General features: G+C 36.6%; 1 long non-coding RNA gene across 1 annotated transcript; it reads left to right on the top strand.

Annotated features, from left to right (window-relative positions):
* The first annotated feature begins 14659 nt into the window (after positions 1–14659).
* Positions 14660–16239, top strand: LOC143559252 (uncharacterized). The gene is made up of 4 exons (XR_013139903.1): positions 14660–14740; positions 14990–15027; positions 15175–15394; positions 16067–16239. It is a non-coding gene; the product is annotated as an uncharacterized LOC143559252 (long non-coding RNA).
* The last annotated feature ends 9564 nt before the right edge of the window (positions 16240–25803 follow it).

The raw sequence follows: 25803 nt of genomic DNA, 5'->3' as shown, positions 1-25803 counted from the left end.
ACCGTTAAAGTTAACGACAAGTAAAATGAGTCAAGTAAGTTCACACCAATAATCCTATGAACTAAATAAACACATTATAACACATAATTCATCCTTAATTCCATATTTGCTCACATAGTTTCACATAACACATTTAAATCAATTTCAAGTTTCTAATTCGTATCTTAAGTTTATTCATAATGTCACTACTCAAACTTATCATTTCTTATATGATTAAATATTATAATAGAACTTAAAAATCCAGATTTCAACCTACTATTATGATTCCACAACAAGCCAAATCAATACTTTATAACTATATTCTTTATTCTCATTTGGAATATTCTAACATGTGTATAACCATGTAAGTTCTTTTCAAGAATCATATAATCAACTTTGTGTTTATTCCTTTCATTATCTAACAATCAATTCATTCCATCAAATCATAAGTCATTAAAATCATCATCAAGTCATTCAAATCATTAGTTCATGCATTTCACCATTCTTATGAATTTCCTAAGTGTTTAATTAACAAAGTTTCCTATTATAGTAACTTTTAGTTTTTAATAATTGTATCTAATTCAATCTTTCAATTCTGATTTAAGTATGAATCTAGGTATATCTCATTCAACTAGTTTGATATGGTTTCATGCACCCTAATTTTCTATTCAAGTTTTGATCTTTTAATTTATCAAGTAACAAAGTTTCTATTTCTAGTAAGTAAGCGACAATTTGATCAATATGCTAAACCAATCTATACTTCAACAATTTATCCTATCTTAACTTAAGTATGCAATTTATTATATACCAAACACATTTATGCCAAGTATTCATATCAAAATCAAAGATTCAACTTTTCATTCAACAAAGTTTCCTTAATTGGCAATCAAATAAGTTTAACAATCTTCAAGTATTAACTAATGGTTTTATAAATTTACTAGCATATACCCTATTCAATATTCAATAAAATTAATCCATATCACTTTCATGATTCATTAATCCACCAAAATCATCAATTAATCCAAGAAATCCAAAAATCCTCAAATTGCAACTATGAACAAGTTCTTGCTATATTCATCTTTAATACTAACAATTCGATGATTCATGTTCAGATCATCAATCCAAATGATCAATTACTAACCAACGTTCATCCTAACATCAAACTCTAAAAATAATTTCATCCAAGATTATACCCAAATATCAAGTATTCCAACAATGCCTCTAATCAATCTTAGCAATCAATGTATGAACTTCAAGATGAATGTATGCATGTGTAAGTGTGTTCAATACTTCATCTTACACATATATACACATACACGGCTCACACACACACACACATCAACATTTATAATTTTCAAACTTTCAAGCTCAATCTCAACTCAAGAACACATAATCTAACATATTTAACCCTAGAAGTCAACTTATAAACAATACTTACTTGTGTTCTTGAAGATCTAAGGATGAAAATAAGAGTGTGATGGGTGTGAATGTGATGATCCTTCTTCCTAATATTCTTCCTAGATGATAATTTTCATTTTTCTTGATCAAGATTTGATTGTAAGTGTGTGTTTGATGATTAGAGATTTGAATTTGTGTGTGTGATGAGTGTGTGTGTGAGCCGTGAGTTTATAAAGAATAAGAGGGAGGAGTGGGATTGATGAATGGGTGATTAGAGTGCAATGTGTATTAACTAGATTACTTACAACTCAACATGTTTCTAGAAGATGCAATGATTGGATGAGTGAATTTGTGGAGGCTCATTAGAGGAAGGAGAGGTGGGGGTGGTGATGTGGCATGGGGGGCGGCCAAGGGGGGGGGGGGGTAGGAGATGAAGGGTTGGTTATATTACAACTAATCTTGTTTAATCAGTTTAACGTATTGTAAGTTTTAGATAATCAATCGAATCCCGTTTTTAATAATTTTTGTCAGACTTTAAACGATAGCAAATTCCTGACAGTATGAACTATGAAAACTATTTTTCTGAAAAAAGTTTGTGCCGCGTCCTTTCTGGGTCCTGTACTGCGCTTACTTATTTCTCAGTTTTTGCAATTCGAGCTTCCCTAAATTATGTTTATACATTTCCTCCAATGTTTTAACATATATTTTAAATTTTTGGGGCCATTAAATCATATATTAATGATTTATTTACATTCTGGCTCGCTGCCCGAGGTTATTACACGCCATGGTCGTTACATGTCAAAATTTGGACTTTTTGTTGACTTTACAAGATATTAAATCTTAATAAAGAAAGATTTTATTAATAAAATGATATTATATTGTTAATCATGATTACATTAACGATAATTTTTTCCGAGTGTTACATTCTCCCTTCCTTTAAGAAATTTCGTCCCGAAATTTAGGAAGTGTGACTGGCTTCAGAATCTACTGGAAATAGATGAGGATATTTTCTTTTCATCTGGTCTTATCGTTCCCAAGTGAACTTATGACCTAGCCTTGGCTTCCAATGAACTTTGACTAGCTTGATTCGATTTCATCAAAGCTTTTGTATTTTCCAGTTCATGACCTCTACAAGCTCTTCGACGAATCGAAGCTTATCGTCAACTTCAATATCCTCAACAGGAACAATCAGTGATTCATCGGATAAGCATTTCTTCAGATTTGATACGTGGAACACATCATGTATTCATTTCAGCTCTAAAGGCAATTTGAGTAAATATGCTACTAGACCAATTCGATCGGTGATTTTGAATGGTCCCACATATCGGGGACTTAATTTTCCTCTTTTTCCGAATCTGATCACTCCATTCCAGGGTGAGACTTTTAAAAATACTTGATCTCCTACTTGGAACTCCAATGGTCTTCTGTGATTGTCAACATAAGTTACATAACTCTTTTGTCGGTGTGTTGCTGCCTTCAGCCTGTCTTTGATCTGGAAGACCCTATCGGTGGTCTCTTGAACAATTTCAGGTCCTGTCAGTTGTTTTCTCCAACCTCGGCCCAATAAATAGGGGATCGTCATTTCCTCTCGTATAAAGCTTCAAACGATGCAGCCTAAATACTGGAGTGGTAGTTGTTATTATAGAAAAATTCAGCTAACGGTAAATGAGTATCCCAACTTTTTCAAAATCAAGAAAACAGGCTCGCAACATATCTTCCAACGTTTAAGTGGTTCTTTCGCTTTGACCATCGGTTTGGGGGTGATTAGCGGTGCTCATGTCCAATCGTTTGCCTAAGGATTCATGCAGAGATTGCGAAAATCAAGAAACGAAATGACTGCCCATGCTTGATTCTTCGAGACTAAGATATAAACCCACATGTAACGAGTACAATCATCTACAAGTAGATATATATACTTCTTTCCCGAATGTGTTGGTGGGGATATAGGACCAAAAAGATCTCCATAGACCAAGTCTAAAGGTTTTATAGACCTGAACTTAGCCTTATTTGGAAATGGATCTCTATTGTGTTTTCCTATAACACAAGCATCACAAATCTGTCCCGTGTGCTTAACTTATGGAATTCCTTGAACCATCTTCTTCCGAGTCATGTCTTTGATTGATTCAAAGTTTAATTGACCCAATCTTGCGTGCCACATCTATGCTTCATCGTCCATGTTTACTAGAAGACATACGGATGTTCCTATCTTCAACGTGATGTTGTACAACCAGTTCTTAGACCTTTCTACTCTAAATAACAGCTTCTTCCCATGATCATATATCAACAGATGATTTTCTTCCATGACCACTTTACACCCGATTTCTGTTAGTTGCCCAAGACTCAATATACTATTCTTGGGATTTGGAATGTAATACACATCGGATATGATCCTTTGTTCTTGATTCTTACATTCTAACAACATAGAGCCTCTTCCCTTATATATGATCCGTCTCCAAGTCAAACACGACCACTGATTGCTTCATCAATCTCCTTGAAGTGACTCCTCACTCCGGTCATGTGATTACTTGCACCACTATCTAAATACCATAGACTTTCCTCTGTTGAAGTGTGCTTCTTGGGTTAGACTTCACCCTTGTTCAACAGGACTTTTTCACTATCATCCACAGTGATTGGCATTAACAATGCCGGTTCCTTGTCTTCTTGCACCAAGTTTGACTGTGCTTCATCAGCGTTCCTTTGTGGGCAATCTTTCTGAAAGTGTCCATACGTCTCACATTTGTGGCATTTGACCTTGTTCTTATCGAACTTCCTCCAACTCTTGTTCGTCCTAGGTCTGATTGACGAGCCTTCTTCCTTAGGATTCTGCCTATCCTGCCATTTCCCTCTCGTAGGGTTAAATTTTCCTCGTCCACGATTTCCAAATCACTTATCTCGGCCTGAGTTGTTGTCGTGGCGTGTGTACAAAAATCTATCTTGACCATCTTCAGGGCTTATTTTCTTTAGCCTTATTCTCTCTTCATAAGTCTTCAATTTCCCGATGCTTTCGTCGATTGAAACTTCATCTATGTCGGTACTTTGTTCTATTGATGCAACAATTGGGATAAACCGGTCTGGTACGAATTAATAAGAGTTTCCGTACGAGCATGGGTTCAACCAAGGATTTTCCCAATTCACTAGCTTTAGTATTATACGTGTTAATCCTCTCCTTGAAGGTGTCTATCGACTCATCTTCCTTCATTGGCATCATTTGGAACTCCACCATTAACGACTGTAAATGAGCCTTCTGTACCTGTTCAACACCGACATGTCTTTTCCTCAACGCTTCTCACACTTCTTTGCCATTTTGCAGTTTGCTACTTGCAAAATGACAACCTCCGGTATCGCTTGATACTGGTACGCAATTGTTGCTTTATCCCTTCGAACATCTGGTTGCGTAGCTTCAGTAGGTTCAATTGTTTCCATAATAATTTTGCCTCAAGAATTATCTTGATTCGAATTGCCCAAATGGTATAATTTGTAGGCTTTAAAATTGGGCATTGATAATGGGATACCAATCCTACCCCTCTATGTGTTACCAGTGCGTTGCTATACGGATGAGTCTCTGAATCTGACATCCATTCAAATCGAATAACTTTCACCCTGACTGACTACGGTTTTCACAACCTTGTATAGACAAACCTCTTGGTTGTATATACTAAGATACAATGATTCAGGAATATAGCTTGCGAACTTGAATTAACCGAAAACTTGTAAATATAATTCCTTCAGTCACCATCGATTATCCTTTAATTGAAACCTGTTTTTTTTTAAAATGTGTTATACGTACTGATAAAATCGAATCAGCCCTTATTTTTCTTCGGTTTGGTCCTTCAACAAAAGATCAACTTTGATATTTAACCTCGGTTTCTGAATCGTACTCAAAATGAATCACCGTTGTGTCTGCCTTTATTTACCAGATATCGCCGGATTTACAATAGTCCGCAAAGCCGCCACCCATATCAGCATCGGGTCTTTAAATTCTAATGATGTGGTTTTTAATAAGTTTAAAAATTTGAAAAATTCCAATAAATACTCATTGCCAAAGTTTGTTAAAGAGGGATGCTTTAATGAAAAACAGAGTGATAAACCAAACAATGTGTCAAGCAACAAACACCAGGCAAAGCAAACTGTCCTACATAACAGGTCCAGACAGGGAGTTGACCACAATAAATTCCATATAAAAAGTCAAACTTGTTTTAATTGTGGCACTCTGGGTCATATTGCTAGAAATTGCCCACACCGTCCACATGGCCCATACTATGCATTCTATCAGAGGAATATGCCTCGTAATACCTATCGACGAGATTTCAGGTAACACTAGGCCAATCCCTCTGACGGTGATTGGAACACAATCAAATCTGGTAGGTTTAGTCATCATCAGACCAAGCCTAACATGTTTCGTAAAGGTGGTAGAAATGGTGCTTCGGTCTCAAAGAGGAACACATTTTCTAAACCAAAAAAAGTGAGGAAGACAACCGTAGATGAATCAGGTTCACCCAGTGTTACTATGGACTGGGTACCAAAAACTAACTGATCTCGCACATTATAGTGGCTGTTCTAGGCACATGACAGGAGACATTTCCCAGCTACACGACATTCAAATCTTTAACGGTGGGTATGTTTCCTTTGCGGGATGAGAGAAAGGGAAGATTACGCAGAATGGTACTGTAAGTAATGGTGTTCTAAAATTTGAGAACGTTAATTTTGTTCATGAGTTGAAGAACAATCTGCTGATTGTTTCGTAGATCTGTGATAAAGGTTTCTCAATTCATTTCACTAATAAAGAGTGTCTGATTTTAAAACCTGGTATCATTATACCAGAAGACTGGATTCTTGTACGATCACAAAGAAAAGATAATGGTTATGTGATCGACATGAACAAAAATGTTCATGATGAAATAACCTGCTTATTTCCAAAAGTGTCAGAACATAATGCCATGCTTTGGCATCGTCGTCTTAATCATGCAAATGTTAAAAATTTAAATCGTCTTGCTAAAAACAACTTGGTGCGTGGTTTACCTTTCAAAGTTTTTGTGACTATTGAAAAATGTGTGGCTTGTGCCTTGGGTAAATGTCAGTCCTGAATATATCACTCAATCACTCACACACTCAATGTCGCAACCCACACGGTTAAGTCTTGACAATAAGGTTAACGAATTGCTATTTAGGGTAAGAACAATAATGTATTAATGGCAGAAACACTAACACACTAAATGTTGCTTAATAAATACTAAGGTAACAAACACAAACTGTAACTTAAAAGATTTTCATTTATAGAAAGATCAATACAAACGGAAATCAATCAGTGTTTTAAAAGGAATGTTTTGTCTGTATGCATTAAAGAACAACATTCACTCTTGATAGTCAGGAATAATATCAGGCGTCTTGTCTATTTTCTCGTGTCTCGCCCTTTCTAGGCGTGCCCTAAATTATTCTATTTATAGGTCTGCCCAGACAGTTGTCATTCCTTCTAAAACCCTAATGATTGATAGATAGTCATAAAAACATATTACAAAAGATTCTAAGTGTAAAACATGTCTTCAAGTAAGCTTTGCAACTTTAGTCTTCCTCGAGTAGACCTGGTAACCAAAGTGTATTGGGGAACAGTTATCCGGGTAGACTTTTCTTAGAATATTTTCCTTAGAAAATAGAAAATATTCACCTAGCAGACTTCAATCCTCTTGACCATAGCAAACTTTGCTCGATATGATCCCACGAGCAAACTTGTTTTTCATGAATCCCTTCAAATCTTTGTTAATAAATAACTTATTGAACAAACACAAGTGTGCTCGTAACAGTGTAGCTGTGCTGGTAGCACTGTAGCTTGCTCGAAGTTGAACATTGCTAGAATAAGTCCTTAGAATATTTCTCTATGAATTTACTTTAAGCTTGTTGGGACCATTGTTTATTATTAATAAACCTTGCTAGATCTCCAAAGTACTTGGATTCCTTAGCTTGGTTTTGCCAAGAGTTTGCCCGGAAACAAACCATGCTTGACTTGAAGAACAACCTTGCTAAGTGAACCCTACTCGGATTGTTACTTAAGAGGACTTCTAGAAGATAACCTTGCCCGGAAGGAAAAATACCTTGCTAGGATAAGTTAAGGCTTGCTCAGAGGCCTAAGTGTGCTCGGTATCCATACTTAGCCAATTTCAAGAGGTTGAGAAGATTCCAATCTTCATCTTGTCTTTTCATGTCAAATCTTTGACCCAATTGTAAACACAATCGCAAATCTCATAAGCCAAAACTGATTAATACCATTTCATCAGTGTTTCAATTATGGCATATGGACCTGTTCGGTCTAGTTCATGTTTTGAGTCTTTCTCGCAGCTCATATTGTCTCGTTATTACTGATGATTACTCACGTTTTACTTGGGCACGACTCGTTGTTTGCAAATTTCGTCAGGTTAAAGGTTTGAACTACATTGAAGTGTATGCTCACGTAGCTAGACTAGAAGCCATTCAGATTTTTCTGTCATATGCTTCGTTCATGGGTTTTACGGTCTACCAGATGGATGTTAAAACCGTGTTTCTGTATGGCGAAGTTAAGGAGGAGATTTATGTGGATCCGCCACCGGGGTTTGTTGACTCAAAGAATCCTACTCATGTCTACAAGTTAGATAAGGCACTGTATGGTCTTCATCAAGCTCCTCTTCCATGGTATGCAACCTTGACTGCTCATTTTCTAGGTCACGGCTACAAGAGAGGAACCATTGATCAAACCTTGTTCCTTAAAACAATTGGGAAAGATTTGATCCTGGTTCAAATTTAGGTGGATGACATTATTTTTGGGTCTACTAGTACGAGTTGTGCTCTGAATTTGAGGAGGTGATGAAGAAGAGATTTTAAATGAGCTCGTTGGGGAAATGACAACGTTTCTAGGGTTGTAGGTTCGTTAGAGTTCTACGAGAATTCTGTTGCATGAAGGAAAGTATGTTGTAGATATGCTTGCAAAATTTGAATTTCAAGACTCCAAGGGTGCGACTACTCCTATGGCGGAAAGACCTCTTCTGTCCACTGATCCTGAGGGAATCCCGTAGATCAAACGTACTATCGATCGATGATCGGGTCCCTGATGTATCTCACCGCAAGTCGCCCTGATATCATGTTTGCTATCTGACTGTGCCCTCATTTCCAGGCTAACCCTAAACTCTCTCATTTAATTGATGTTAAACGTATTATTAGATATCTGAAAAGGCAACCGAAGCTAGGTCTTTGGTATCCCAAAAACTCAGATTTTGATCTATATGCTTTTGCTGATAGCAATTATGGTGGAGATGATATTGACAGGAAATCCACATCTGCTGGTTTCAGTTCTTGGGCGATCTTCTGGTTTCATGGCAATGCAAGCAACAACAAACGATATCCACATCCACCACCGAGGCTGAATATGTTGCTGCCTCTGCTTGCTGCTCACATGTTATATGGATGCAACATCAATTGCTGGACTACGGTTTGGAATTTCTTGACACCCCTATCTTTTGTGATATTGATGCTGCTATCGTTATTGTTAAAAATCCTGTTCAGCATTCAAAAACCAAGCACATCGATATTAAAATTCATTTTATTCGTGACTGTTACAACCGTAAATTGATTCACCTTGAACAAGTTCACACTGATAATAATGTGGCAGACTTATTTACAAAACCGGACGGAATAGCCAGATTTAATGTGCTTGTAGAATTTGTTAAAATGCTTTGATTCGAGGATTATGTCTTTTTGAGGTTAAATTTGTACATATTTTCTAAATTTGCACAAATTTAAGGGGAGAAAAATTATAAAAAAAAAAATTCAAAAAGTGTGCGTGTGTGTTGTTTTAGAATATTAAAATAATTAAATAAATATATTTATTTACTTTCGCTTAAAATTATGTCGGTTGCTCAAATTTGAAGGACATATGCCTGTATATGTTTGATCCTGTCATCTACTTGTAGACTTTCAGGATAGCCATTCACCTAAATACTGAAAGCCACTTGGGCGGTTGTGATGTGTTCTAGTTTCTAATTCTCTCGCTTAAAATTATGTCGGTTGTTCTAAGTTTGAGGGACATGTATTTATATATGTGTTTGGTCCTGTTACCCACTTGTGGATATACGAGATAGCCCTTTACCTGAAAACAGAGAGTGACTGGGGTGAGACAGAGTTTAAAAATGTCTTTTGTAACTCTCTGGGAAATGATATGATTATTTAGTTAACAGCTTTTTAGGAGCTTCAAAATATTTTCAAATGAAAATTGATTCAACCCTTGGAAAATGATAGAAAAATTGATTCTGTTTGCCTATCGGGTGAAGTTATTAAGCTTATAAGGCTCTAGAACAGTCATTGATTTGCATGGTAGCTTTCCATGATGCGTAAAAGTTGAGGTGATATAAACTAAATATGCTAAACTTACTGTGGAGAGTCATTTCAAAGAAATGTTCATGTCTCCACATACATCTCTCTGAATGATAGGAAGAAAAGTAATTACCATGTCATACACGAGCCTGTTAGCATCTTGATCTCCAAAAATTTTATGTCTTTATTTTTTTATAAAAAAATAATAAAAATTTGAGGAGTATATATAATATAGTATTAATAAATGTTGGTTTTAAAGCTTAAAGGGTCAAACTAGAACTATAAGGGCGATGCATTCAAATCAGAAATCGATTAGGATTTCAGAATGGAATGTTTATCCGTACGTGATAAAGATAGCCGCCAAAATCAATATCAGGTGTAACGTCTAGGTGTCGTGTGTCATAGGCGTGCCCTAAATTATTCCTTTTATAGGCCTGCACTGACAACTGTCATTCCTTCTAGAAATCATAATGATAGTAACATTACGTATTCACACAAAATACACAATATTCTAAGTGTAAACAAGTCTTCGAGCTATCTTTACAGCTTCTGTCTTCATCGAGTAGACCTGGTAACTATAAACTGTGCCGGGGAACAATTCTCTGAGCAGACTTTACTTAGAATATTTTCCTAAGAAAATGTTCACCTATCAGACTTTAATCCTCTTGACCATAGCAAACTTTGCTTGATATAGTCGTACGAGCAAACTTGTTCTTCAGAAATCACTTCAACTATTTGTTAATAGTAACTTATTGAACAAACCAAAGTGTACTGGTAACACTGTAGCTTGTGCTGTAGCACTGTAGCTTGCTCTGAGTTGAACCTTGCTACTTAAGATATTTCTTTATCAACTTTCTTCAAGCTTGGTGGGACCACTGTTTATTAAGAATAAACCTTGCTAGATCTTCCAAAAGACTTGGTATCAGCTTGGTTTAGCCAAGGGTTTGCTAGGAAACAAACCTTGCTTGACTTTAAGAACAACCTTGCTAGACAAAGTGAACCTTGATCGGTTTAACACTTAAGAGGAATTCTAGAATATAACCTTGCCCGGAAGGCAAAATACCTTGCTAGGATAAGTAAAAGCTTGCTGGGAGGTCCAAGTGTGCTCGGTATCCATACTTAGCCTTTTCAGAGAGAAGTTGAGAAGATTCAATCTTCCTTATATCTTTTCATGTCATATCCTCGACCCAACAATCTCCCCCCTAGATTGGAACACCTCAGATGTACCAAAAAACCTCTAAGGTTGCATACACTTAGCCAAAATACACATCAAATTTCAGAATAAAAGTTACATATCATAATGAAAAATATTACAAGTTGGAAATTCGTGTCCCATGGACATTACAAAGTAAACCTAAGCTAGAAAAGCAGTCTTATCTTCTTGAGCTTGAGGCTTATTGTCTTCTATCCAACTTGACACTGGCGGCTCATTCCTTAAATAAGAATAATTCCTATTGGTGAGGATGATTGGGGGGGGGGGGGGGCAGGTTCCACCTGAATATATCCCTCAAGTCATCATCATCCAGAAATTGTAGTTCTTCAGCTTCTTTGATGACACCCAAGGCTAGTCCATCAAAGTTTCGGAGAATAAATGATTCATCTTGTACTTGATAATCAATGCTTGTAATCCTTCCATTTCTCTGGACTTCATAGTTAGGCCTTGTCATATGCCGCTTCATATTAGTGCACTCCATCATGTAGACGGTTTTTGTTCTTCATTTTTGACTTGTAGGTAGCTTCAGGATACCTTATCTCCCTCATCTTTTCCACTCTTTTGTTCCTTTCACACTTAGACAGTTCCAATTTTTTCTTTTTACCTAGTATAGGGAACTCTTTCCTGGCTTGATCCTTGAGATGCTTTGATAATTCGTTTCTTTGTCTTTCTGCAAATCTATGTCTGTAATGATAGTCATACAGATTTATAGTTGCCATCTCAGCCAGTTGTTCTCTTTTAAAATAAGCAAAATCATCCTTGAACACAATCTCCTTCAATTCTCCACTCTTCATAACCACCATCAAAGTTTCAGTTTGAGAATCAAAGAAGAGAGTTTTAGGAAGGTCCACATTAGATGGTGGCCTTTGTTGTCTCTGGTGTGCAGCTCTGGTGGTAGGTATTGCGACACTTATAACCGAGGGTCTTGAAATTTGTTTCTTCTTTGTCACAGGGACCCTCGCATGCCCAACTTTCTCAAACATCTCAATAATTTTATCCTTTGGAAATAAGATCAGTTGCAAGTAGTTTTCTCCTTCCCTTGCCAAGGTGGTTATCATTCCCATTAGTTCCTCGTCAGTTGGACCCTCAGGGATAGATCTTTGTGTTCCAATCAGCTCACCCTTTGGTCCACACTGGAATTGTAGGAGTCTTCTTTGTTCAGCCTCCAACTTTTCCCATTCAACCTTCTCAGTGTAAAATAAGTCTTTGCGTTGACTTTTTCCAAGGTTGTCAAAGACACCTTCTGCCATACCTTTGTTCAGCATCCATCCCTTGAGGGTCTTGATCTTGTTCTCGTCTTCCCATGGCTCAAGGTCTTCAACTAGTTCCTCTTTTATAAATACAACATGAGGAACCTTTGATGATGAGTGCTTTGCTTGATCATGTTTCTTCTTTTCAGCTTCAAGCATGGACATCTTCTCTGATTTTCTTAGATTTTTTGTTTCATCCCCTCCGCCCCTTGCCTCCATCAAGCTGCCAAACAAAATAACTTGCTCATCCTCCCATATTTTCTTCTTCTCAGCCTTTCCCTTTCAGCCAGAGTCACAATCCTTGGCCTCATTGTTGTTCTTTCAAACTCATCCTTTCTTGAAAATCTTTTAAAGTGAGTTTCCACTTTTTCCTTTGTAAGACAATATGCAATTCAAAGGATATTCCATGATCAATTAAAAACTTAACTTTTCCACCATATTTGTTGAATAGTCTTTCAATCCTTTCTTTCTGATTTGTTTCTTTCTTCAATCTTTCCAACTCTTCCCTCTTCACAGTTTCAACAGTTGTCAGATATGCATTCTCCAACTCATCAAATTTCATTTTGCTCAAATCTTTGTTAGAGAGTCCATGCATTCTCAAGTAAGTTGTGAATTTTAGAGAGTCACGATTCTTCTTCTCCATCTTTTTCTTTATGTCCCTTACTTCACCATTCAACAACTCCTACAGCTCCTCATCTGTCATTGGAGCCAGGGTTTCATACTTATATTCATGATTGATCGATCCCCGAATTTTCGGATCATTCCTCCTTCTATCATCCAACATTGTTTATATGCTCTCCTTGTGTTCATCTGTCATTTCAACATTTGGGGAGTCAACAATGCCATCTACTTCATCAGAGAAGTCATCAAGAGCCTCTATCCTAGGCTCATTCACTTCAACTAGGTCAATTAGGTCCTCCATCTCCATGTCAATATCATCATCCTTCTTCTTTGAGGTTTCATCATCTTTATTCTCAGTCAAAACTATCTCTTCAGTATCACCACCTTCATCCATAATTATATCAGTTTGTGGCTCAATATCAATAGCATCAGTTGCTATGGCTTCAGTCAGAGTTATATCAGTTTACATATCATCCACATTCTTATCAGCAGATATCTCTCTCTCAACCACCTCCTCATCAACCTTCTTCTGTGCTTGAGTGAACGTCTATACGAGCCAAGATCTAGCCGCTAACTAGATACATCAACACGATAAACATGAGATCAATACGTTAAATAAATACTTTATTAATAACTTAAGGATGAATACATTATGGTGGATAATAACTTATGGAGAGGATTGTTGGGTCAAGAAATTGACCTAAGGGGAGATTGTTGAGTCAAAGATTTGACCTAAATGAAGTACATGGAAGATTGGAATCTTCTCAACCTCCTCTGAATTTGCTAAGTAATGGATCCGAGCACACCTTAGACCTCCGAGCAAGCTTTTATTTGGCCGAGTATGATATTTTGCCTACCGGGAAAGGTTTACTTCAAGTAGTATTCTTAAGTGGATATCCGAGCAGGGTTTGCAAATTAGTGTAATGCCGAGTAAGGTACACTAATTTATGTAAATCCGGGCAAGGTTCACTTTATCAAGCAAGTCTGTTCTTTAGAGCCAAGTATATTACTCTTCCGAGTAAGGTTTGGTTAACCAAGTCCAAGAAGCCAAGTGATTGGAAGACTGGGCAAGGTATTCATTAATAAGTATGATCCAAGTATGCTTGATAATCTAAAGGAATATCTCTAAGTAATATCGGGTAAGGTTCAGCTCGATCAAGGAACAGTACTCCTGAGTACACTTTGCTAATAAGTTATTTTATAGCAAAGAGCTGAAATGGATCATTGAAGAACAAGGTTGCTCTTAAGGAGTTGTCGGGCAAAGTCTGGCAAATTCAAGAAGACTGAAGTCTACTCGGTGAGTATTTTACTTAGTGAAATACTCTTTAAGTAAAGTCTACCCGGAAACTGATCCCGAGCACACTTCTATGTTACCAAGTTATGAAGGATGGCCGAGCATACCCGGAAAGACAAGATTGGTGCAAAGCCTACCCGGAACACTTGTTTTACACTTAGAGGGTGTTTGGTAGAGGGAATTGAGGGGTGAGAAATGGAATTGGAAAGAATTCTCTTGTTTGTTTATGAAAGAAAGAGGTGATAAATGGAAATAAACCATTTCCATTTCTCTGATTTTGTTTCTCTAAAAAAGGCGGAGAATTGGATTTCTCGATTTTCATTTCTCCCATTTTACTCCTTTTCCTTTCAAACTCTCTCTTCTGCAAATGAAAGGCTCTCTCGACGTTCATCTCTTCCGATGACGGTCGTTGCCGGCTTCCATTTTTGAATCCTAGGCAACAGAGATGACGGAGGTAAGATGGTGATGTTTCATTGGACTTCTAAATCTGCTTTCTCCATCGATGATGGCCGTTGCCGGGTTTCGTTTTGGAGCTCTAATCAACGGCGGTGGTGGTCTCGGGTAAGCATTAGGGTTTCAATCTCATTCATATATTACGGTAATATAAGCTACTCGCCTCTGTATTGTGGCCACTTTGAAACCCTATCGGAGGTACCATCTTATTATTCATTTCTCAGTTTAATCTGTGCTCATACATTATTGTTAATGTATCATCATGTAATCAGATGCTTATTATTGTTAATTAACAAGCTTCCTCTTGTTAATTATATGTATTTAGATCTTAATTCCACCATTTTTTGATGCTTAGCCATCTCTTTGATGCTGAAATTATTATTATTATTATTATTATTATTATTATTATTATTATTATTTTTAATTTTTTTTATTTGATGCTTGCAGAAGTGAAATTAGCAAGAAGAGAAGCTTCTGAGAATGAGGTATGTTTATTGATTCAGTTAGATAAATTTAATAATAATAATAACAATAATAATAATACTGAATATTGATTGTTGTAGAACTGTTGTTTTAAAATGATAATTAGTGTATACTAAGTTTAATGTTTTTTTTAATTATTTGTTATGTAGTAAGCTTCAAAGTGAAGCACTGAGAGAGGCAATTACTCAGATTACTACTGATGCCAAGGAGAAGAAGAGAAATTTTACCTAAACAATTGAGCTTCAAATTGGTTTGAAGAATTATGATCCGCAAAAGGATAAGCGGTTCAGCGGTACCGTAAAACTGCCGCACATTCCTCGCCCCAAGTTGAAGGTTTGCATGCTTGGAGATGCTCAGCATGTTGAAGAGGTGATTTAACTGTTATTTTTTATTTCATTTAACTCAACGGTGAAAATGCATGGTATATTTAATTGAACATTAAGGTTTACGAGTAATGCTATTGTTATATGTTACATTAATAGTTCTGCTGATAACTGTGATATACACAAGGGAGTTGATGTTATAGGTTGTTTGAACAATTTGAACTTGACCAATAATCCAATATAGTCTTAATGGGATGTTTATAATAGATTGCATCATGCGGAAGTGTTTGGTTCATAGTTGTTAATAGCGATCATAGCAAGCGAGTGATCAGTGTGGCATTAGGGTGATCAGTGTGGCATTAGGGCTTTGCTTTCTTTCTGATTTTACACGTGATAAGTAGTGAGATTTCTGGTTTTTTTGGATTTAATATATACATAAATATATACCTATAAAATGGCAGGTTGTTGTTAAATATGCTGTATAAAATAGTGTGTGTGGGTATTAATAATAAAAACATTGTATTTGGATAAAATATACATGTAAAATGTTTCTGAAGTTTTTTTTTCTAGTGTATAGCTAAACATAAAATAGCATTCCCTATTTCATTATCGCCAATTAGCTTATAGGTAGCTTGTCGTTTGCTATTTGCTTATGACAACTATGGTTTGGTCAATTTGTTTATTCAAGCAATCTAATTATTTTCAAGCAAACTTGCAGGCCCAAAAGATTGGACTTGAGTATATGGACGTTGAGGGTCTGAAGAAGCTGAACAAGAACAAGAAGCTAGTGAAGAAACTTGCTAAGAAGCACCAAGCTTTCTTGGCTTCTGAGTCTGTCATCAAGCAGATTCCTCTTTTGTTGGGCCCTGGTCTAAACAAAGTTGGTAAGTTATATTTTTCTGTCTTACTAAACCAACACGTTGTGTTTACATTTATCAATCTTATTAAGTGTAAATTAGTCCCTGCACACAGTGTTTTCTTTGCAATAGCCTTAAGTTTGTATATTCTATTTGTAAATTACTGGTGTGGCTTTGGTGATGCCATGCCAGCTGCCATGTGCATAAAGATTTTATGGAAAATGTAATTTTTTATAAAAAGCAGTGATATTGTTATTGGTTTTTACAAAATTCGTAAAATTTGTTTGCAAAAATAAAGAGAATGTACAAAGCTTGTGTCTTTTTCATGCAATTTGCTCTTACTCTTTGTAAACTGTCACCATGATTTTTGTTATTAAAATGCAGGTAAGTTCCCGACCCTTTTTTCCCACCAGGAATCTCTTGAGGCAAAGGTCAACGAGACCAAAGCAACAGTCAAGTTCCAACTGAAGAAGGTGCTCTGCATGGGAGTTGCTGTTGGAAACTGCAGCATGGAGGAGAAGCAAATTTTCCAAAACGTTCAAATGAGTGTCAACTTCAGTTCTTAGTTTTGCCTTTTTTTCTTTGATTTGTTTGTTGATATTTAAAAGACATTTCTAGGGTTTATGGACTCGCTGATGATTTTGTTTGCAAGGTCGCGGACCTGGTTTCGGTGGACATTCACCTTCAAATCTGTTATTGTGGATATGGATCACGTAATGGTAACCAACTCTGTTGAATCAAACTGATAAGATGGTTAGTGTTTGTAGTTTTATATTGGTTTTCGTTTTTACTTTGGGATTTGATCGAACAGGTGACGGGGCAAGTTCTAATTTGGCAAATGTGTGTATTTGTTGGAGTTTCTCTTATTACGTACTGAAATGATGAGATTAATCTCATTATAGTGCTGATTTTTGGATGTTTATGGATTCAATGGTGGTCGGATCCGTTTGCTTTGGGTACTTTAAGGGGCGTTTATGTGGTTGCTTCCGCGATATGGCTATTTTTGGCCTTTTTAAGTGTTTCTACACTTTGTTTCCACCTATGCACGCGATTACTTGATGGTCCGTTTCTTGAAAACGTTTTCGGTTTGTTGTGATAATAAATATTTGTTATGAAAAAAATACTTGTGCTAATGATAAAGTTGATATAATTCTCTGTTTATTTTCTATGTACCAAATAAGAGAAATGATTCTCAGCTATATTTCTCTACTGAAATCTATGTACTACCAAACAGAACAGTCAATTCTCATTCTCCAGACCAATTCCCTTTCTCTGCAATTCCATTTCTCTATTCCATTTCTCTACACTTCCATTCTCTGTACCAAACACCCCCTTAGTTTATTTTGAATATGTAATTTGAATATGTATGACTGTATTTAGGGTTTCTAGAAGGAATGACAGGTGTCCTAGGTTGGCAGGCCTATAAATAGAATATTTAGGGCACGCCGCAAAAGGGGGCACAATACGGATAAGACAGACACATTAATTGAGAGAATATTGTGTGACGGCTGTCTTAGAATTCCTAGAAAACCCTAAATCGATTATCCTTTTGTATGATTAATATTATATAATTGGAAATCTTTTAAGTGAATCTTAAGTGTGCTTTCTACCTTTGATTATTCATTGCAACCGTATGTTTGTTATTGATTCCGCCTTTAACAAACGGATATCTTTCTAAATATAGCAACCCGTCATTAACTCTCTTGTCGACACATCAATCTGTGTGAGTTATGACATGATTAATTAAGATCCAAGTGAAATCGAAGGGACCGACAAGTGGTATCAGAGCTTGTTACTGCTATTTTGGAAAGATTGTTACTGATTGAAGATTTGAAGAAGAATGACGTAAGCAGACCACTGTTCTATTGATTTGTGACGTCAGCAGCCCTGTTTTTCATTTTTCTTCTAGATCTACAATCTACCGGTGTTTTCTCTTCCTTATTTCAATTAAAGTTCTAATCTTTATATCTAAATCTTGTTCTAATCACATTAGACACATCAGATCTGAGCATTCTGTTTCCAGATCTGATTATTTTTGAAACTCTGTTTTTACAAAGAAACTGATTTTTGATTTCTCAAAATGTCTGGATATGAGGAACAAGAGGTGTCTATTAACAAGATACCAAGGTTGTATGGACAGGAAAACTTTATCAAATGGAAAGTACTCTTTGAAGCAGCCGTATGCTACAATGATATTGATATGTGGAACTCCATCAAGAATGGTCCACAAACTGCTGTTGAAGAAGGTGCAAATGCAACTGCAACTGCTGTTGTAAGAGAAAAAAATGAAAAAGGTGGATGACAAAGCCTTAGCTATGATTAAGCTAGGTTTGTCTTGGGAGATTCTGACCAAGGTGGCTCATCACACAACTGCCAAACAAATGTATGATGCCATCCTTGAAATGTATGAAGGGAATACTGAACTAAAGAACATAAAGAAGCAAAGATTGAAGCAATAGTTGGAAAGATTCAAGTATAAGGATGGAGAAAGGTTGAAATCAATACTAGAACGTTTTCTAAGTATTGTGAATGAGTTGAGGACAACTGATTATGTAATGACTGACTTTGATTTGAATACAAAGTTACTCAACTCAATGCCAAAAGAATGGTATACTGCTTGCAAGTTCATCCTTCAGAAGCAAAATTTCAATGAATTGAAATTGGATGATGTGGTATGCTTTCTTCAGGCTGCAGAACTTGAAATGATAGAGAATGAGATGATTAAGGAAGATAGATCCTGCTTCATTTTTTCAAATGCATTGATTGCACCCATGGCAAATCTGTCTACCAAGAACCAACAGCAAATTCCCATTATTGAAGAACCAGCTGAACATAATGTTGTTACTCCAAAATCCTTCATTGGAGGTAGCACAAGTAATCAAGGAAATCAGCAGAGGTTCATTGTGCAACTGATTGATGATACTGATTCTGCCTCCAAGCCAAGTGGAAATGTTTCTAATACTGGCACAGGACATAGTCAAAGCAATGAAACACAAGCTTTGTTGTCTATGTTTACTGAGTCATATAATGCATTTGTTGCAAAGAATATAATTCACACAAGTGTGGTACAAGATGATTTAGAAAAAATTGATGCAGATGACTTGGAAGACATGGATTTGAAGTACAAGCTGCCATGTTGGGTGTGAGAAGTAAAAGGCTATATAACAGAACTGGTTGGTCTCTGGTTTCTGGTCCTAATGACAGGATTGGATCTGACAAGTCAAAAGCAATATGCTACAATTGTCAGCAACCTGGTCATTTTGCAAGAGAATGCAATCAACCAAGAAACTTTCAAATGAATCAATTCCAGAATCAACAACCAGGAGGTCAGCATCAATATCAACAACCAAGAGGTCAGCAGAATTACCAACAAAATCAGCCAAGATTCAACAACAACAACAGTCAAATGAACAACTTTAACAACTTCAATCCCAACAACAATTACAACCCCAACTTCAACAACTTTCATCCTCAAATGAATAATCAACAACAAAGTATGCAACAGACTCAAGGTTTTCAGATGAACAACAATCAAAACCTTCAAGCAGCTCAAAATGTTCCAAACAACACTGTTCCAGCAAATCAAAATCAGATCAGAAATCAAGGAATTGTGGCAGTGACTACACAACATGAAGGAAATTTTGATTGAAACAATCATGAAGAGGATATTGCAGATGATATCAGGAAAGCAAATGTGGCATTCATGGCCATAATTGAGAAAGAAAAGGGATCATTATCTCAGGTACACTCTGCTCCTACAGTTGATTTAAATGAACTTATCATTGAATTGAAAACAAAAGTAGGGAAGCTGGAAAGTGAGTGTTTTATAAAACAAAGCATCATCAATGAGTATGAGGCAAGTGAGTTGATCAGTGATGAAAAGATTAAAAACCTTGAAGATGATTGCATGATCATTTACAGAACTCAAACTAGATACACCACTGAGATTGATGGATTAAAGAAGATGTTGGTTGAAGAAAAGGTGCAAAACACAAGACTGAAGGTTGAAACTGAATTTCTGAAGAATTTGATCTCAACAAGAAACATATGTGGTATACTGAACCGGGTGAAGGAACAAGACAAATACAAAACAGTACCACCTCCATTCAACAACAACTTCATGCCAAAAGTTGACAAAGAGAAAAGAGATGCATACTTGCAACAATTCAGAGATGTCTTTCAAGACAAGGAAGAATTTGTTGATTTGTACAAAAAGGTAGAAGTGAATGAAGAAGGAGAGTTTGTGATTAAGAAAGAAGTAAAAGAGGATAAGTCAATTGGAGTTCAAGTCTCTAAGGATGACTTTGATTCAGTTGAGTTGGATCAAGATGATTTGAGTGATTTGAGTGATCAAATTACTGAAAAGGAAATCAAAGCTGCTGAAAGAGGAAGAAAATATAAGAAACCTGAATCTGTTGATAAACTTGCAAAGTATCCACCAGTCCCACCAAGATTGAAGAAACAGAATGATAAAATGAAAAGAGAACATGTTTCTTTTGATATTTGTGAAAGGAGGAAGATAAACTACAATGCAGTCTGACCACCAAGCAAGGCTGTATTGAGTAGGATAAAGCTAAACAACAAAAAGAAGATGATGACTGAAAAAGTTGATACAGAAAATTTTATCCCAGTTTATCCAGTCTTTTCTAGTCATGAGGTGTTGGATGTTGGAGAAGTGGAAACAATGGAAGAGTATGAGAAAAGACAGTCAAGGGTTAGAGAAAGCAGTGATGAAGAACCTATGATTATGGAGAAAATTGTCTTTGTCAAAAGCAAACTTAAAAGACAAGACATCAAGATTGAGGAATTTGTTCCTTTTTCAATTGATTTTGATGGTTTAAAGAATCAGAAGACTCTAGGAGTCAAGACACCTAAGCCAAGTGAAAGATACAAGAAACCAAAAGAACATGAGATATTCAAAGGCAAGGTTTGGTGCAAAAGGTGTGATGAATATGGTCACCACACATATTCATGTAATGAAAGATTCAAATTCAAACCATTTCATGTACCAGATGGAACAAAGTATGGGCAAGAATTTGTCCTGTACAAAAAGAAGTATGATGAATATCTGGGAAAAGGAACTGTAACACCCCGTAACCGCAGCGGAAACGTAAACGGGATGCAACAGACACCTCTGATATCAACCACATTGTTTATAAAGAAAACTGAATACATTAATATACTTCAAATTACATTATCTTGTATTTCATTACCGTCTAGGTGATACACACATCATACAATACGATACATAATTCTATTTTTTTATAATGTAACCTAACATCCCGCACGCAAATCTTACACACATCAAGCACTTAGCACGTAAGCAATCACTTCATCTTAATCGTACCTGAAAAGCATGTGAGAAAACGGGTCAACTACGAATAGTTGGTGAGTTTCACAATTCGAGTAAACCATGATAAATCATTATCAAAATATAATATTATCGATGTAATTATGCTGAGCCCACAAATGAAACCTCTGTTAACCCAGTACTGTACCCGTTCCGGGGGCAATGTTAACCCAGAAACACTTCTAGGGACATCTGGGGGCACTGTTAACCCAGTACAGTACCCATTCCGGGGGCAATGTTAACCAAGAACACTTCTAGGGACATCTGGGGACACTGTTAACCCAGTACTGTACCCATTCCAGGGGCAATGTTAACCCATAAACACTTCTAGGGACATCTGAGGACACTGTTAACCCAGTACTGTACCCATTCCGTATGATTCCCGTACAATCAAATATTTATAAATACACGCAAATCCATGCGTTCAGTATGTACTTAAACATTTTAATAGTAACATGCTTTCCGCCCCGAGAAAATATTTAAAAACAATTCAGAAAAGGGGCTCGTGAAACTCACCTTAGCACATGCAAGCAGGTAACAACAGTCATTATCAGTTAACTTGTCCAAATCTGTAATATGATCCTTACGATCGTTACTATACAATTATTGTTTATATAATCTTTAACCGTATCAACCGGTACATCTGGGGACACTGTTAACCCAGTACTGTACCTGTTCCGGGGGCAATGTTAACCCAGAACACTTCTCTGGACTCAGATTGTGATCTCGTTTAGAGTTCCATGGTCACAATTACTATTAGTCGTTTTTCTCGTTTTGCGTGCCTAGCACGGTTATCCGTTTTTACGTTTCAAAAATGAGTTTGGTCACACACGACCCGAAAATAGTGGTTGACTGATAATTTAATTAAAGTTATGAAGTTAGAGCTCGGTTTAGACGCCCCGATTGGCCGCGGGACCCGTTTCCGTCTTTAGTGCACCGGAAACTGTTTTATCGGATAAATTACCTAAATCATCCGAATTATTTTCGGATGATTTATTTTTAGTTGTTTAACTCGATTATATGAAAATAGTCCATTTTCAGGGTTTTTATACACCAGTCAGCTCGTCTACCCGAACTTTGCTGGTTTACGCGTTTTAAACTTTAAAGGTTCACTTTTATTCCAAATAAATATCCGTTCATCCTCGGATCTTGAGATTTTGCACAAATAACATTTTGACAGTGGGGAAATTTATAAAAATATTTCCAGAATTAATTTTTATATTTAAAATTTATTTATCTATTTTTAAACACCATTTAAGCACTATATATGTCGTAAATACCAAACGACCTTAGAAAAATCCCAAATTTTTCCTGGATGACCCCTGCCATCCACATAGTCCCCTGTAATTTTTCCAGAACCAAAATATCTTTTTACATGCCATTTTCACTAAAACCGAGCTAGAAAACCCTAGAACTCGTTTAACCGAAAAGCCTACTTAGACTTCTCCAACGGACCTAAAATTTTGTGTGTGACTTATACATGTTATAAAAATCCTATCTGGAATTTTCCAGAATTTTTCATGATATTTAACTATTTTTCACCATTTTTGGCCAAAACCGAGCATTAAATTCACCAAATATTCATCCTTTATCCAAAAATTACCAAAAATTCACAGAACTCATATTTTCATGTGTAGATCATCCCTGTAAAATTTCATGACCTAAATAGAAACCTAACACAATCTGTCCAAAAACTCCAAAACCGAACATAAACCGAATATACCTTTCGATCTCCGCCACTACAAGCTACAAACTCGTTTTTCCGCCTTATCTACCACTAAATACAGAACCTACAACCAACATACCACAATACCAAGCAAGTTACACTCACGATCAAGCCTCTTACACTATAGTTTCGGTTATGATTCAAAAACAAAGATTTAACCGTAAAAATTCGTTTTTGATTCGTTTAACTCCTTTCTTGGACCAAGATCCCTTGTATAACCCGTATAAATCACTTGATCATGCAAGAATCGGTTTTCATCTTTGAAACCTCATTTTCTTGCAAATAAACTCAAGAAACGAAGATGGAAACGTGATTAACTCGATTATTTACCTTGTTTTCTTGCTACAAACTCTCGGTTTTAGATCATCAAGTGGAGAGGAAGATGGAATGTTGAATGTTTGTGTTGAGAAAAAGAAAATAATAAGGATAAGGGGTATTCCCCATCCGATCGGAACTCTTAGGGGGGTGGGGTGGGACCCACCTCTCCAATCTTAGCCACATGTTTGGATATCCGCAATCCGGATAATGTTTTGGATAATCTGGTTCAGTTCGTTTTTCGGTTAAATGTTTAATTTGGCTTAAAACGAGGCTAAAACGGTCGTTTTCGGCTTAAAAAATGAAATTTATATAAAACCGATTTAAAAACTTTAAAAAACTTAAACCATGACATTTATTAACTTAAAACATCATATTATTAATAATTGCGCATCTTTTTCGGCTTGATCGATCGTCTCTTGCTCGGTTTGGTATTAAAGGTTTCGTTCAACGTACCGTCGTACCATTAAATCGAAATTCTTTTTCTGTGCCGTACTTTACTTATCCCGAAGCATTAATGCTCCGTAAAATCACTAAATATCATATATCTCGTCTATAATTGAACCCTCGATTCGTTCGGGTTTCAATAACTATCGATCGATTAATCGCATATTCAATGCGATGAATTATATATTCACGTACAATCAATACAGTGAATCATGTGTTCTCGTATAATTACTATGGTAATTCATGTACCCGACATTAAATATGACATAACTATTGTCTACCGATTAGGGTATACCTGGTTTCGTCGGAATCGTTACATTCTCCCCCCGTTAAGAAATTTCGTCCTCGAAATTTTACACGCCCACTATCCCCTTCCGAGAGAAAGGTGGGGGTTTTTCCTTCAGAATTCACCCTCGCGTTACCAGGTATAATTTGGTCCTCGCTGTGAATTCCACTTAATCTTAATCAATAAAGCTTGGTATGTCCAAACTGTTTAGTTTTCCCGTCTACTATCTCTACGGAATTATTTATGATAACAAGTAAGTCTTCTATGAGTACTTCCATTACTAGTACTTTCGTTGCCTCATCGCTTAGGTACTTTTCAATCCGTATACATGGCAAAACATCATGTATAGTACTTAGCCCCTGGAGTACTTTAATCGATAAACTAAATGACCAATCATGGAGATAGTCTCATGAGGTCCAATATATTAAGGAGCTATTTTCGGTTTTGCCAAACCTCATATCACCTCTCTAAGGTGATGCCTTAAAAATACCTTGTCACCTCTTTCCAACGACAATGGTTTCCTTTGAATGTTGGCATAAATCCTTTGCCAATCTCGCGCTGCTTTCAACTTATCTTAAATATTATAAATCCGATTGGTTGTTTCTCGAATCGATTAAAATCTTATGGCTTGATTGACGCCCATTTTCAATTTAACAATTTGGTGCTAATTACTTCACCCATAGAAAGCTTCAAGCTCTCGATGCTTCCTTCACCACCTTCCAATAATGGAAGTAGGATGACTATTTCGATCTGAGATAATTGAAAATGGTACTCCACGACAAGATACCATTTCACCAACAGGAATTTGGGCGAGAATTCATTGTGGTAATCGTCATCGATTGGGATGAAATGCGAGGATTGGTTAATCGATCCGCGATTACCCAAATTGCATCATGTCTTTGATATATCTTGGGAATTTGCGTCCCGAAATCCATTGTAATTTATTCCCACTATCATTGGCGAATTTTCTGTCGTTGTGGCGTTCCCTAGGGTTTTCGGTGTACAGCCTTATCTCTTGCATAACTTAAATATTTACTAACATACGTAACCATATCTTTCTTCAAACTCGGCCATTAATAAAATCCTTTCAGATATTCTTATCATCAATAGTCTAATCCAATCCCGGATGTATGGAATATTTCGATCTATGCGCTTCGTCCATGATTAATTCACGAAGGTTATGGAGGGTCGGGATCCAAACCCGATTTTTGAAATAGAGAATTCCGTCCACGCGCTGTTCGAAATTCTTCTCATTGCCGTAAAGTCCCTCCTTTTCCAATTGATCCTCTTTCAACGCCTCACGTTGAGCGACTCGAATCAGGTCAGAAAGGTTCGACTGGACTATCATCCCTAGTGCTCGCACTCGCAATGGCTTAACCCGATCTTTCCTACTCAAGGCATCGGCTACGACTTTATCCTTGCCAGGGTGATAACAGATGTCACAGTCATAATCGCTTAACAACTCGACCCCTCT

The sequence above is a fragment of the Bidens hawaiensis genome, unplaced genomic scaffold (genome assembly GCF_021521415.1).
Source record: "Bidens hawaiensis isolate Kalapana, Puna unplaced genomic scaffold, B.hawaiensis_p1.1 tig00019795_1, whole genome shotgun sequence".
Taxonomy (NCBI): domain Eukaryota; kingdom Viridiplantae; phylum Streptophyta; class Magnoliopsida; order Asterales; family Asteraceae; genus Bidens; species Bidens hawaiensis.
Note: the sequence above shows the minus strand (reverse complement) of the source record. Positions and strands in the feature narration are given on the sequence as shown.